The sequence below is a fragment of the Aquarana catesbeiana genome, linkage group LG01 (genome assembly GCF_042186555.1).
Source record: "Aquarana catesbeiana isolate 2022-GZ linkage group LG01, ASM4218655v1, whole genome shotgun sequence".
NCBI lineage: Eukaryota > Metazoa > Chordata > Amphibia > Anura > Ranidae > Aquarana > Aquarana catesbeiana.
This window is the reverse complement of record NC_133324.1, coordinates 492198212-492213976: the sequence shown is the minus strand read 5'-3', so window position 1 is coordinate 492213976 and position 15765 is coordinate 492198212. Positions and strand designations below refer to the sequence as shown.

The 15765-nt window shown below is 42.5% G+C and overlaps 1 protein-coding gene across 13 annotated transcripts in view; it reads left to right on the top strand.

The window, feature by feature from the left end:
* Window positions 1–258: 258 nt before the first annotated feature.
* LOC141102909 (transcription factor Jun-like) overlaps window positions 259–15765 on the top strand; it is a 47789-nt gene continuing 32282 nt past the window's right edge. Inside the window, exons 1-3 of one of the 13 annotated variants that reach the window (XR_012235222.1) lie at window positions 275–881; window positions 1861–2138; window positions 13860–13933. The gene's annotated coding sequence lies outside the window, so the exon portion shown is untranslated. The other 12 variants (XR_012235223.1, XR_012235224.1, XR_012235221.1 and 9 more) reach the window with 12 other exon arrangements.

The following is a 15765-nucleotide window of genomic DNA, read 5'->3' as shown; positions in this document are numbered from 1 at the left end:
TCCCAACTTTATTGTCATGATGTTGCGATGCCTGAACTGATCCTGGTGACTTCAGCAGAGAGCGGACTTCATCCTGCTCTCTGCTGAAAACGGGTCACAGGAGTACAAAATGAATAGCACTCCTGTAACCCATAGAAGCCTGGCCTAAAAAGCTCAGGCTGGACTTCTCCTTTAAGCATTTTGAGTTGGAGGCTGGCAGATCAGCCACCTGTTTTTACTGACCCCTGTCTAAAAGAGTCTATAGTAAATGCCACACCCTAGAATGTGGCAAAACTGGAGCAGCCACAATCTAGAACAGCAGTGCATGGCAGCCAATCTGCTTCTAGCTTTCATTTGCAAAGGGTTAACTCAACAAGCTGAAGCTAGATGCTGATTGGTTGCCATGCACAGATGCTTCAGTTTTTGATCTATTCCTCAGATCCTGGACATATTCCCACTGTCATGTCCTGTAGGTGCCATCCTGATCCTGTATCAGACCCACGTGATCCCTGGCTGCAGCAGTAGAATGTGCTGATCACAATGTCCTAGCAAATGTGGACATTGCAGCAGTACGGAGTATATATATATAGATATATACACACGCGAAGGAAGAGCGATGTGATGGAAAGGAAGGGGGAGGGAGGATCACAGGCTGAATCATCAACAGGATGTGGCGACAGAGAAAGGCTGCACTATCAACAAATCAGGGGCTGGCAGGAGAAATGCAGGACAGTGTGAGCAGGAGCTGGATCGGGAGCCATACTGACAGCAGGAAGACACCGATCACACAGCTAGGTACCAGAACCACGAATCACATCACACCTTACTGCATCCCTTCATGTGTGACTGCATACCCTGCACACACAACAACGCGGACATGACCTCCGCAAATCCCCACACAGGTATGTCTTCATCTGTACGGAGGAAGGATAACGGGGCACACCATTTACATTGGGCAGTACTCAGCTCCATATACAATAACACTTTACTTTCTGCACAAAGGTCCACTTCACACATAGCTCCCCCTGCTGGTCAATGGCCCCCACTGGGACCTGTCACCGGCTGAATGACACTCACTTCAACAACATACAAGTGGAGCAAAGTCACTCCAACTAACATCAAAAACTCTCAAAGGGTATCTAAACTTGTATTTTAATATATATATATATATATATATATATATATATATATATATATATATATATATATATATATATAATATTTTGTAGCTTACCAGACTTTAGGTATTATAGCTGCACCCATTTCTTTTCATAATATATATATTTTAGAAATAATATGTGTCTATTTTATATTATCAATCCATTTTTATTATATTTTTATTTAAAAAAAAATGTGTGTGTTAATTATTATTCCATATTTATTAATAGTATAATAATTATATATATACATATAACAATCATAGTTTAGAAATAATGTGTGTGTGTGTGTATATATATATATATATATATATATATATATATATATATATATATATATATATATATATTTATTTTTTAATAGTTATTTATTTATTTTAGTAACTTACCATACCTTAGATATGGTGGCTGCATTCATTTTCTTTTCTCCCTACTTTTTACCTACTGACCCTGCCAGTAACACCCTTTCTGTTCTAGGGTGACAACACTCACTCCACTCTACTGTATCTGCAGAGGAGAAGCATTGTCACCCTAGGCTGCTCTCCTGATTTGGACTATAAATTATTATTCTCATTCTCATCTTTGTTACACTGGGAGGAGGTGTTCTGTAGTGCCCTTTTTTTTTATATAGCTTACCATACTTTAGACATGGTGGCTGCATTCATTTCCTTCTCTCCCTGCTTTTTACCTGCTGATCCTCCCAGTAACACCCTTTCTGTTCTAGGGTGACAACACTCACTCCACTCTACTGTATCTGCAGAGGAGCAGCATTATCACCATCCTGATTTGGACTATAAACATTCCCCCCCCTTCTCATCTCTGTTACACGGGGAAGAGGTATTCTGTAGTGCCAATATGATAGCTTAGAAAGCTGATTGTATGAGATATAAAGTCAGTGCACAGAAAGTTACCAAGGCATTGGAATTCTGACAAGATCAACAGGCATTTTTGAAGAAAATGTACTTGGAAGGAAAAGAATGCAGAAATCACATCTAAAGGCTGGTAAGCTTTTAGTTTATTTTAGTTTTTGTCGGTTTAGATATCTAAAGTGTAATTAGATGAGTCAGCTCTAATGCTCAAAGACTTGAACATGAGCTTTTAAATAAATGTTTATTGATATGAATACATGATTTGAATAGAAAATATGTCAGGTATTATAACTAATTATTTAATGATACAATTTAGTACTGCTAAAAGATAAAAATGTCACAAAAACGACAATATATAAAATCACAGGAATGGTAAAATAAAGCGTAAGCAGATATTTATTAATGAGAAGACATGGCTGCGTGCATTGTGAGTTTTTATGTACCAGTGCATTTATTTAATAGTCTTATGACAAAAAAAAAAAAACTAAAAGTACACTTTCAAGTTTGCAGAACAGCTTCCTAAAAATAATTTCCTAGCGCTGCACAAACTGTTGGCACTCTATAAATCTTGTATAATAATAATATTAATAATAAAAATGTTTCTATCCATGCCTGTCGGTGGATGGCCGTCAGCTGAAGCTGCAGCCTTCTGTAGCTTTAGGAATAATGATTTCAATGTCTTACATCTCTTTACGGTGAATGCTCTTTTCCGAGTTTTATGCTCGTTCGCTGGCACTTACAAAAGGCTAGTATGGTTTGCCGTTACTGATTTAGGACAAAACCACCATTGAACTTTTTCCTAATTCACTACAAATGTCCGTGGCAATCTACGATCTGCCTGCTCGTAAGACAAAGCCCCGTTCCTCCTGAAGAACCTCCAAAGCGTTTTCTGTGAAGTTAACTTTTTATTAAAACCATTTTATTCGAAAATGTTCTGCACCGTCAGTTGCCTAGTCAGCATCTTTAAAATATAAAGCTTAACGCAGTAGATTTTCCTGCCAGTTTTTAGAGATGTGATTACAGCTCGTTCCAGAACACAAAAAGGCTGTGGTCACATAATACATGTGAATACATGCCTGTTATTACAGTCAGACAAGAAAATCTTGTCTGAGCTGGCAGCTTGCGAAGAGCTGTATCACGTAGAGATTCTATCCTTCGCTTCTCGCACCGAATCCTTACTTGCCGCCTCCATAGAGATATACAGCAGATGTATCACATCCTTATTTGCTCCGGGTACATGCATGCTTGCAGGCCGCAGGTAGGTGTGGGGATCAGTGATAGGTTGACACGGACAGGGACAGTAAAGACCACCTCGCGCTGTAATAAAATAGATTGTTATATCTTTTCCTCTAAGGGCATTGGCTAATGCTTGCTCTACATGTATAGTCTTATACTTCAATTGATGTTCTATCATTCGGGAAAAAGTGTTTGATTCAACACAGACCGTCCATGTACCATTGTTAATCCGGTCACTTTTATTGACCAAAACCTAATTGAGAAAGTAAATGAGCACAATGCTGTGGGCGCAGATACTGTCATAGAGCTCAGAACATAGAGAGTTAAACTTGGAAAAAGCCGTACAGCAAACAGTACATGTATTTTTAGTTTGACAATAGCACATGCATCTTTCCGTAGAGCCTTCAGCTCCTCTACCCAAGGCTTTGCTTCTGTTGCTTTGTAACCAAACCATGCAAATGTTACACCGAACACAGATATGCGTCTGATGCCTATTGGACAAATTCAGGAGTGTTATTAGGGACCTAAAAGACCAGGGAACCCTTGGGCACCTAGATTTAAATGGTGTGTGTTAGACAGAAATTGATGAAAAATGCCAGATTCTCTAAATTACTTTAAAGCTCAACCCTGGAAAATCTGAAACCCGTTACAGTGGGGTTGCCTGCACACTGCAAGGGTTATTTGATCGTTAAGGTCTAGAAAAGAAGACTAATGCCGCGTACACACGGTCGGACTTTTCGTCTACAAAAGTCCAACGGACGCTGACGGACTAAAGCTGGCTGGTAATCCGATCGTGTGTGGGCTTCTCCGGACTTTCAACGGACTTTTTTAGCCTAAAATCCGACGGACTTTAGATTTGAAGCATGCTTCAAATCTTTACGTCGTAAGTACGACGGACCCCGAAGTCCGCTCGTCTGTATGCTAGTCCGACGGACAAAAACCCATGCTAGGGCAGCTATTGGCTACCGGCTATGAACTTCCTTATTTTAGTCCGGTGTACGTCATCACGTACGAATCCGTCGGACTTTTGTGTGGTCGTGTGTAGGCAAGTCCGTTCGTTAGAAAGTCTGCTGCAAGTCCGCTGAAAGTCCGCCGGAAGTCTGTCGGACAGGCTGTCGGACTTTTGTAGACGAAAAGTCCGACCGTGTGTACGCGGCATTACTCACCCGATCCTCTACTCCTCTGTGCTGCTAGACCAGGGATCTCCAAAGTACGGCCCTCTAGTTGTTGCGGAACTACACGTCCCACGAGGCATTATAAAACTCTGCTATTCACAGACAGGACTAGGCATGATGGGTATTGTAATTCCTGAACAGCTGGAGGGCCATAGTTTGGAGAACCCTGTAAGCTAGACCAATCCCTGTGGCATCTTCTCCCCACCCATGCTTGAGTGGTCTAAGATCTGATCAGATCTCATCAAGACCGATTCAGCGTCCATAGTAGTGGGTCACCGAAAATGAAAATTCTGGACTAAAACCAAAAATTCAGGATACACTTGGCCGAAAACCGAAACCAAAGTTTTTTTATAAAACATATCAGGTTTTTTTTATATATAATTGTATTATATTCAACTTTTTTAATAATGTTATGAATTTAAATAAATATGTAATTATTTTCGGCAATTATTGGCATCTTTTCGGCCCATAGCCCGATTTCCCACAGAGCGGTTTTTGAAGTGTTTTTGCGCAAGAAAAGCTCATGAACAATGCATCTCTTTAAATTCTATGTACGTCTTCACACTCGTCCACTGTGGTGTTTAAAAAAAATGCTTGCCGCATTTTTGGTGCATATTTGGTCAGTAAAAAAAAAACGCCAAAAACGTACCTCCCTTTTGAAATGTATTGAAAAGGCAGCAAAAAACGCACCCGTGTTGCATTTTTTGATGCGATTTTTGAGTCACATGACTTACGAAAAACGCACTATAAATGCAGTAAAATTGCACGTGTCTTGCAGCACCCATTATCGACACCATTTTTCTGTCAGCAAAATACTGATAACCCTATTTTCGCCCGATAATTTTCGAAATATTGATGCATCCCTAGTGCATAGTTCTGCCTTGGACATGGTGGCACTGAGGGACAGTCCACTGCCAGAGCAATCTACTCTAGACTGAAAGGGCAATTAACCCTCACAGTGCGGGCTTTAATTGTTTACCTAACATTCTAAAGAAAAACTTGATGGAGGTTAGAATGGATGTATAAGATACAAAAGAAAGATCAAAAGATCAAAGCATATTTGACTACAGGATCCTTCATGGATGACAGCAATAATTACTGTAAAGGAGACCCAGGGCCTTCAGTAGAAGATCTGTAGTATGTGCTGTGGGTTCCAGGGTCTAGTAATGCTCTAGGACTACTTAGCACATCTGTCCCCTAAATCTTAAAACTACCAATGAAAATTTGAATTAAAAGACAACAGGATGCTTATTCCTGGAAAATGGTACGCACGCACCTCATAATGGCTGTTCAAGGCTTCAACCACTTGGCAACTGGGCCATAGACAAAAGGCGTACTCGGTTGGAAGTGGAATACCGGGATTATAGCTGCAGCAATATGCCATAGCCCCAGTATTGTTTTCTTCAGCTGATTCTATAACCAATAAAAGTGGTCCGAGCAGCAGATTCGCCACTGGAAACAGCACTTCCTGGTGGCTCTCAGGCTTACCTGGATGATTGATAGCCCCAAGAACCAATGCAGCGACTGGTAACCAATGCGACGGCGGAAAGATGGCCTCCGCTCATCTCTATGGTCTAGGAGGTTCAAAGCAACGCCCCTTCCAGTTCTGGCCCAATGTAAACAAGGCCTTTATTTTTTTGAAAGCTCTAGATTAATGTTTTGTTTGTTTTTGTTTTTTGATCTAATGCTTTACATTGTAGAGGAGAGATTTGGGTTCTTATTGACCCCAGATCTCTCCATAAAAAGGACCTGTCACAGCTTATTTCTATCACAAGGGATGTTTACATCCCTTGTAATAGGAATCAAAGTGATCTAAAACATTTTTTTAAAGGAAAAGTAAAACAGTAATAAAATACATTTTTTTTTTTTTAAGGACACCTGTGCTTGTACGGAGTGGTGAATGCATACGTAGGCCACGCCCACATAAGTAAACAGTGTTGAAACCACACATGTGAGGTATCACAGGGAACGTCAGAGCAAGAGCAATAAGTCTAGCACTAGATCTCCTCTGTAACTCTAAACTGGTAACCTGTAGACATTTTTAAACAATCGCCTATGGAGATTTCTAAGTACCTTAGTTTGCTGCCACTCCACGCAATTTTAAAGCATGACATGTTGGGTATCTATTTACTCGGCGTAACATTATATTTCACATTTTACAAAAAAATTGGGTTATATATTGCTTTTTTTGTTTTTGTTTTTTTTTTTTTTTTTTTATTAAAGTGTATTTTTTCCCAAAAAATTGCATTTGAAAAACCGTTGCGCAAATACCGTGTGACATAAAAAATTGCAATGATTGCCATTTTATTCTCTAGGGTCTCTGCTAAAGTGCACTTATGAAACTTAGCAGCATTGTAACTTAAAGCGGAGTTCCCACTTTTTTTTTTTTTTTTTTTAATATCCACATCTTTTGTTAATAATGGATATTTAACCACTTGACCACTGGGCACTTAAACCCCCTTCCTAACCAGACCAATTTTCAGCTTTCGGTGCTGTCACATTTTGAATTACAATTACTCAGTCATGCAACACTGTACCCATATGAAATTTTTGTCCTTCTTTTTTTTCATACAAATAGAGATTTCTTTTGGTGGTATTTAATCACTGCTGGGTTTTTAAATTTTTTGCACTATAAATCAAAAAAGACTAAAAATGCGGTAAAAAAAAAAAAAAAAATCTTTGTTTCTGTTAAAATTTATTGCAGAGTATTGGCAGAGTATTGGCCAAGTACTGCACATTATTGCAGAGTATTGCACAGTATGGGCACAGAGCAGCGCTGTGGGCACTACAGATCCAGCCCACAATGCTGCTAAAAACGATCTCTCCCCTCGCACTGTACAGATCGGTACACAGAGGGGAGGGAGGAACCAGCGTCATGACATGACGCCGGTTTGTTTACAAGTGATTGCTCTGTCATTTGACGGAGCGATCACATGGTAAACGGCTGCTACAAGCGGCCATTTACCGCGATCCGTGATGCGCTGGGTCTTCTTGACCCGGCGGTCACGGATGTTTGCGGGAGCGCGCCCGAGCAACATTCTGGGAGGTCGTCCCAAGGACGCCCACCCAGAATAAGCCGACCGCGCTGTAGCTGTCTTTCGGCTATGGCCTGGTTGGCAAGTGGTTAAAGCACTCACGATTGTGTTAAAAATCAGTGCTCGATTGCCGATTTTAGAGAGGAATATATCTTATATTTCTGTTTTGTAGAGGTTTCCATAGTGCTGGTGGGCATATGAAGCCCACAAGTACTATCTTCCGGGCTCTGGTGCAGCTGAGCTACCAGCATGCCCTGTATGTACGGCGCAGCGCCGTACACTTCTGACGTTGCCGTCTCAACGGGCGGCTTCGTCGGAAGTGCCGCCCCCCCCGTTGTGATGGCAACAAAGCCCTCGGCGCTCGCCCAGTGACTCCTGGGAAATGATGACAGACATCTCCCAGGAGCACTAGGGAGCACGGGCGCCGAGGAAATTGACGTCAGGCGCCTTGGAGAGGAAGAGGCAGATTACGAGGGACCCCCTAGCAACAGACCTGAAGAGGTGAGTAAAAAGATTTTTTTTTTTTTTTCCAAAGGTTCTAGGTATTGAATGGAGTTGAATAATGTAAAAACATTTTTCTGAGTGGAACTCCGCTTTAAGACTGAATCTTATGTAAACATGGGGAAGTCAATGGATATCAAAGGAGCTGAACAATACTTGTGCTGTCTTTTTTTTTTTTTCAAATGTGTATTATAGGTATTTTATTAACCATAGCAATGGTGTGAATTTTATCAAACACAACATGGTGAGCTTTTATTGCACTAAGCATGCCACCCTGTAACACGGCATCAGTGCACTTAAAACTATAAGTACCTATATTGCCTAACTCAACAGTTTCTTAGCAACATAGTGGCATTCCATGTATTATTGTCATAGCAATTCTAAATTGCATAAACAAGGACAAACTTTTATAGAAAGGACTGGTTAGTATGCAACAGAAATTGCTTGTATTTGCCGTATGACCTCTCCATATGTTGTTTAAATAGTAGAATATTTTAAATTTAAATATCCCACTAGTTAAAAATGTATATTATATACAGTATATATTTAAAACTGAAATTTTGTGTTGAAACACACACACACTATCTCAGAAAAGTGAGTACACCCCTCACATTTTTGTAAATATTTTATTATATCTTTTCATGTGACAACACTGAAGAAATTACACTTTGCTACAATAAAGAGTAGTGAGTGTACAGCCTGTATAATGCCCTGTACACACAATAGGATTTTCCGATGGAAAATGTGTGATAGGACCTTGTTGTTGGAAATTCCGACCGTGTGTAGGCTCCATCATACATTTTCCATAGGAATTTCCGACACACAAAGTTTGAGAGCAGGCTATAAAATTTTCCAACAACAAAATCCGTTGTCGGAAATTCCGATCGTGTGTACACAAATCCGACGCACAAAGTGCCACGCATGCTCAGAATAAGTTAAGAGAGGAAAGCTATTGGCTACTGCCCCGTTTATAGTCCCGACGTACGTGTTTTACGTCACCGTGTTCAGAACGATCGGATTTTCCGACAACTTTGTGTGAACATGTGTATGCAAGATAAGTTTAAGCTAACATCTGTCGGAAAAAATCCATGGATTTTGTTGTCGGAATGTCTGATCAATGTCTGACCGTGTGTACAGGGCATTACAGTGTAAATTGTCTGCCCCCTCAAAATAACTCAACACACAGCCATCAATGTCTAAACCACTGGCAACAAAAGTGAGTACACCCCTAAATGAAAATGTCCAAATTGGGCCCAAAGTGTCAATATTTTGTGTGGCCACCATTATTTTCCAGCAGTGCCTTAACCCTCTTGGGCATGGAGTTCACCAGAGCTTCACAGGTTTTCACTGGAGTCCTCTTCCACTCCTCCATGTCGACATCATGGAGCTGGTGGATGTTAGAGACCTTGCTCTCCTCCACCTTCCATTTGAGGATGCCCCACAGATGCTCAATAGGATTTAGGTCTGGAGACATGCTTGACAAGTCCATCACCTTTACCCTTAGCTTCTTTAGCAAGGCAGTGGTCGTCTTGGAGGTGTGTTTGGGATCATTATCATGTTGGAATACTGCCCTGCAGCCCAGTCTCCAAAGGGAGGGGATAATGCTTTGCTTCAGTATGTCACAGCACATGTTGGCATTCATGATTCCCTCAATGAACTGTAGCTCCCCAGTGCCGGCAGCACTCATGCAGCCCCAGACCATGACACTCCCACCACCATGCTTGACTGTAGGCAAGACACACTTGTCTTTGTACTCCTCACCTGATTGCCGCCACACATGCTTCACACCATCTGAACCAAATAAGTTTATCTTGGTCTCATCAGACCACAGGACATGGTTCCAGTAATCCATGTCCTTAGTCTGCTTGTCTTCAGCAAACTGTTTACGGGCTTTCTTGTGCATCATCTTTAGAAGAGGCTTCCTTCTGGGACGACAGCCATGCAGACCAATTTGATGCAGTGTACGGTGTATGGTCTGAGCACTGACAGGCTGACCCCCCACCCCTTCAACCTCTGCAGCAATGCTGGCAGCACTCATACGTCTATTTCCCAAAGACAACCTCTGGATGAGACTCTGAGCATGTGCACTCAACTTCTTTGGTCGACCATGGCGAGAACCTGTCCTGTTAAAGCGCTGTATGGTCTTGGCCACCATGCTGCAGCTCAGTTTCAGGGTCTTGGCAATCTTCTTATAGTCTAGGCCAGTGGTGGCGAACCTTGGCACCTCAGTTGTTTTGGAACTACATTTCCCATGATGCTCATGCACTCTGCAGCGTAGTTGAGCATCGTGGGCAATGTAGTTCCAAAACATCTGGGGTGCCAAGGTTCGCCATCTTTATGTAGAGCAACAATTATTTTTTTCAGATGCTCAGAGAGTTCTTTGCCATGAGGTGCCATGTTGAACTTCCAGTGACCAGTATGAGAGAGTGAGAGCGATAACACCAAATTTAACACACCTGCTCCCCATTCACATGTGAGACCATGTAACACTAACGAGTCACATGACACCAGGGAGGAAAAATGGCTAATTGGTCCCAATTTGGACATTTTCACTTAGGGGGTGTACTCACTTTTGTTGCCAGCGTTTTAGACATCAAAGGCTGTATGTGTAATTATTTTGAGGGGACAGCAAATTTACACAGTTATACAAGCTGTACACTCACTACTTTACATTGTAGCAAAGTGTCATTTCTTCAAGTGTTGTCACATGAAAAGATATAGTAAAATATTTAAAATATTTACAAAAATGTGAAGGGTGTACTCAGTTTTGTGAGATTCTGTGTATGTGTGTGTGTGTGTGTATATATATATATATATATATATATATATATATATATATATATATATATATATATATATATATATATATATATATATATATATATATATATATAATGACAATGTAGCTATTGGTTTAAAAGAGGGCACTTGAGTTGGGTTTACAGAGTGCAGTTACCATCAGCTGGAGCAGCTTCAGGAAATGCAGGCTAACGTCACTAGTGAAGATACTTAACATACCATAGCAAATGAAAGAGGTTAGTCAGGCGATGAGTAGCTAAATTTACTAAATACAAACCTGGGCATTCCTATTGCATATCTGCCAGAAAAAGAACTGGAAAGATAAAAAAAAAATCACAGCAGAGCATACCAATGTAATCACATAGATGCATTGTGTGTTGGTTTAACCCCTTCAGATCCATGCTGTAGCCGAATGACTGCTACAGCGCGGATCTACTTTGCCAATAGACGTCCCCCCCTTTGCACGCTCCTCACGCGCCCCCCTGCGGGGAGCGCGCGCTGTGTTCACTGAGTCAATGAGACTCGGGTGATCACAGATCGGAGTAAGGGGTCCATCCCGGCCCCTTACCACGTGATCAGCTGTCAGCCAATGACAGCTGATCCAGTGATGTAAACAGAAGATCAGTAATTGTTTTTCTTTCTTCTCACGCTGACAGCGTGAGGAGAAAAAAAAGCCGATCACTGGCTTCTGTTGAAGGGACATTGGTCCCGAAGAGGAAGAGGCGAAGCTGCCTCATCTGTGCCCACCAGTGCCGCCTGCCAGTGCCACGAATCAGTGCCCACAGTGCCATGAATCAGTGCCCACCAGTACATAAAAGTGCCAGCAATCAGTGCCACCTATCAGTGCCCACGAGTGCCATCTATCAATGCTCACCAGTGGTGCCAATCAGTTCCTCATCAGTGCCACCTAGCAGTGCTGCCTATCAGTGTCACCTACCAGTGCCGATCAGTGCCCATCACTGCCACCCATCAGTGCCCATATGTCACCTATCAGTGCCCTTCAGTGCCACCTATCAATGCCCTTCAGTTCCGCCCGTCAGTGCCGCCTATTAGTGCCCATCATTGCCGCCTTATCGGTGCCCATCAGTGCAGCCTATCGGTGCCCATCAGTGCAGCCTCATCAGCGTACATCAATGAAGGCGAAAAATCACCTGCTTGCAAAATTTATTAACAAAATATAAAACGGGTTTGTATTTTTTTTTTTTTTTTTTTTAAATCTATTTTTTTTAACAAAAAATAAGACCCAGAGGTGATCAGATACCACCAAAAGAAAGCTCTATTTGTGGGAACAAAATGATAAAAATGTAATTTGGGTACAGTGATGGATGACCGCGTAATTGTCATTCAAACTGCGACAGCACTGAAAGCTGAAAATTGGTCTGGGCAGGAAGGTGTATAAGTGCCCTGTATTGAAGTGGTTAAACAGGCCAAGATGACAGCTTCCTTGGCTGAAAAGGATAGGATGGTTTACTTCCACTTGAAATTGTCAGATAGAGTAGGATGGGTTAGTCAAGGTGTGCACCTGGCTTACCAGTACATGGGGCTACTGGATTTTATTTTTTGCTAAACAAATAAAAGAAGACAAAATTTTGTAAATAAGTAAGTTTTCTCTTTCACTGATGGGCACTGACGGGCACTGATAAGGCGGCACCGATGAGGTGGCACCAATGAGCAGGCACTGGTAGGCGGCACTGATGGGTGGTACTGATATGCAGCACTGATGGGCATTGATAGGCGGCACTGATGGGCACTCATGGGTGGCACAGGTGGGCACTGATAGGCGACACCGGGCACTGAAAGGCTGCAAAGATGGGTTTTTATGGGTGGCACTGATAGGCGGCATTGATACGTGGCACTGATACACGGCACTGATATGAGGCACTGATAGGCATCCCTGGTGGCACTGGCGGTGGTAGGCAGTGTGAGTGGGCACTGATTGTCAGCTGCCTGGGCATTGATTGGCAGCTGCCTGGACACAAATTAGTATTTCCTGGGGGGTCTAGGGGGGGGGGGGGCATACCTGGTGGTCCAGGGGCGCACAGCGGCTTAATATCCTGAGGACATCATATGACCCCAGTCAGGTTATTGAAACCACTTTGCGCCGTCATTCTGCTATATGGCGGGCGGCAAGTGGTTAATCTTCAACTGCCATGATGCTGCACATGGGATCAGTTTTAATGCCAGCCATTGGATGGTTTGACAGTTTGGTTGACAGCACAAGGCAATGTGACTGTTAGCAATCCCGGCATATTTTCTGAAACCGTTAAATCAAAATGTTTACTTCCGCTTTTAAGATTCAACAAGAACACCAGTTTACATCTCTTGGAATGTTCACCAGCCAAAACATAGTGAAAGTAAGGGAGTGGGGCTTTGTACAAGCATAACATGAATAAAATATCTCCATCCATATAATCTGCACTGGGAATCTGGGCATTGTGGAGTGGTGTTATCAGATATTTCATTCAAGTTTGTCTGGCTTCCGGAATCCCTGAGAAATCTGCAATTAGCATTACAGAAGCCACTCTGCAGGTGCCCATCCTGTGCACAACAGTCTCTTTGAAGAGACCTTGTTGCCAGATCATTCATTTCAACAAGAATCTTTCCCAAAGATTATATGTGCCTTTAACATATTTTATTTACCTAACAGCCCCCTTGCGTAGACACCCAAAATCCCAGAGACTGCTGCCTGGCACCCGCCATCTTGGATGTGATTTATCGTCTGAATGTGGTTAATCCTTGAATTATTTTAAAAGGGTATGCTACTGTATATGTAAATGTAGGTAGGAAAGGTTAATAATGTACATGCTGTGAAACCAGGAATACGGTCATGCCTGTTAGCTGGTCATATAACCCAGAGCACCGATCATGTGGCCTTTGCCAGACAGGAAGATCCATGATTACACAGAATCACTGTTTGGTTGGCTCTAAATCCCCCAGATCTCTCTTGCAGGCAAGATTTTGTTCACAGGTATGCTTTCAAAATACATTATTATTATTTTTATTATTATTATTATTATATGTGAAATGCGGTACTTTTAAGCGTTGCGGCTCTCATACCGGGAAGTGATCCTTTCATGTACTCCCCCCCCCTTCTTTGTCCATTTACAGAGCGCAGTGTATTCTTTGAACCATTCACATCCAACAACAGGATTGCTTTCCTGTATGAGAGTCCACAGTGCGGGAGTATATGGCACATACAAATTAATGAATTTCAACACACCTATAGGGACGATCAGCCCTGTTAACTCTCCTGCCCACAGGTAACGTTAATACACTTTGTAGTTTACAAAGTTGCCTATGCCTGGAGTTCAGCTTTAAGCACACTAAATACCTTTCCAAGTAATCAATGTTCTAAAAGTGCTTTACAAATTGTAAATCATACTGTAACAGTAATATATAAAACTGAATAGAAGATTATACAACGGTCACCATGCAATAGTGGAAAAAAAAAGCCTTGTAAGTTATGATATTACAAAAAATAAAAGTTGGAAATTATACTGTCTCATCTTGAAAGCAGATTTGAAACCAACTTACACTAACAAACATACAAATGCATAACTATATGAGTAAGAACAACAGCTATTATCGCCGTAGGGTATTTCTAAATTTTCTTACTTACCCTGACTGTAAATTGCATTACATCAGAACCTGTTATCGCATTATAGACTGCCATTTTTCTTAAATGATATTATTGACGTCGGTACTTTCCCTAAAGCTGAGCTCCAGGCAGAATATAAAAAATACTCATTTAGTTTGGTTATCTATTCATTAAATTTATTTTTACAAAAAAAAAAAAAACCTAGCATAAATTTCAAAATATGACTGCATATTCGCCTCCTACAGCATACGTGCTTACAGCTGGGAAGAGCACAGGCATGGCACATGAGCTAGGGCATGTCCTAGACCACTCTATATTGCTGAGGCCCTTGTGCTTGCAATGCCAGCCTTTTAGTGTACTCAGGAGGCACAAGTGCAGCATCCAGCCCCACTGACTGAAGCCTGTCAAAGTCTATAGCAGGCTAGAATACTTTGCTGCTGGCCAGAGCTGAATGCTATATCAAATGTTACTTGTGTTTAGGGCCCTATGCGTTCAGGGACAGATGCCCAGAACACAGGTTAAAATACACGTTTTAGGCCTGAAAATTATTTAAAACATTATATACCTTCTGAAAGCAGTGAGCTTTGGTAGCGGTGCAAATTTTTATGTTATTCAATATTTTTGGAACCGTTTTTTAAACCTATACCTTTTAACCGGTTCTCAACCGGCCACGGTTGGCTCCCCTGAGCGAGCCGATATAACTGTACGTCGGCCCTTTAAGATCTCCCCCCTCTGTCAGGCCCTCTCTCTCTCAGCCCCCCTCTCTCTCTCTCTCTCTCTGCCCGTCTCTCTGAACCCCCCCCTCTCTCTCAGCCACCCTTTTTGTCAGTCCTCCCTCTCTCTCAACCTCCCCCCCCCTCTCTCTCAACCCCCCCCCTCTCTCTCTCTCTCTCCTCTCTCTCTCTCTCTCTCTTCTCTCCTCTCTCCTCCTCTCTCTCTCTCTCTCTCCCATCTCTCTCTCTTACCTCTCTCTACCTCTCTCTCTACCTCTCTCTACCTCTCTCTCTACCTCTCCCATCTCTCTCTACCTCCCCCATCTCTCTCTACCTCCCCCAACTCTCTCTCTCTCTCTCTCTCTCTCTCTCTCTCTCTCTCTCTCTCTCTCTCTCTACCTCCCCCCATCTCTCTCCTCTCTCACCTCCCCATCTCTCTCTCTCAACCTCCCCCCATCTCTCTCTCTCAACCTCCCCCATCTCTCTCTCTCAACCTCCCCCCATCTCTCTCTCTCAACCTCCCCCCATCTCTCTCCCTCAACCTCCCCCCATCTCTCTCCCTCAACTCCCCCCATCTCTCTCCCTCAACCTCCCCCCCATCTCTCTCCCCTCAACCTCCCCCCCATCTCTCTCCCTCAACCTCCCCCCATCTCTCCCCTCAACCTCCCCCCATTCTCTCTCCTCTCCCTCAACCTCCCCCCAT